The sequence below is a fragment of the Frankliniella occidentalis genome, unplaced genomic scaffold (genome assembly GCF_000697945.3).
Source record: "Frankliniella occidentalis isolate FOCC.00 unplaced genomic scaffold, Focc_3.1 Scaffold75, whole genome shotgun sequence".
Taxonomy (NCBI): domain Eukaryota; kingdom Metazoa; phylum Arthropoda; class Insecta; order Thysanoptera; family Thripidae; genus Frankliniella; species Frankliniella occidentalis.
The window spans coordinates 816620-817161 of NW_026267205.1; positions in this window are offsets into that span (position 1 = coordinate 816620).

Consider the following 542-nt stretch of genomic DNA (forward strand, 5'->3'; position numbering starts at 1 on the left):
CATGGTTGACAGTAACATGGCAGACACTACTTGAAACCTACAAACACAAGGGATTGCGTGGCGGCTACCTGTAGTTTCCGGTAGCCCCGTACTGACACGCAGCTTAGCGGGTCACCGTGCAAAGTCATAGGCCTAAGTCATTTTTTGAGATATCGTGATTAAAAGTTTTGGATTTGCACTACACCTTCGGGGTGACTAGGCAAGAATATATAAGTTGTCCCAAAACCAAACTTTGGCAGGCTGAAAAAGTTTTCTTGTCTTTCAAGATCCAGTCTTTGGATCTTACGGAGAACGCCATAACGGCATGCCAGATCTTGCAAAACAAGAAACTATTTTTACCGTGCGACGCTGCACGTCGACCGCTGAACTCCGAGTTTATACAGAGCTCCCTGGAACCTGCGTGTCGAGCGGCCACGCTAACTCCATTTTTCAAACAAACACACACGCACACACACACACATCGTCACGGCGAACAGCCGAGGTGACGCGCACTTCTTAGGCGGTCTAGGCAGCCGCTGACACGACACACAAACTGTCGTGTC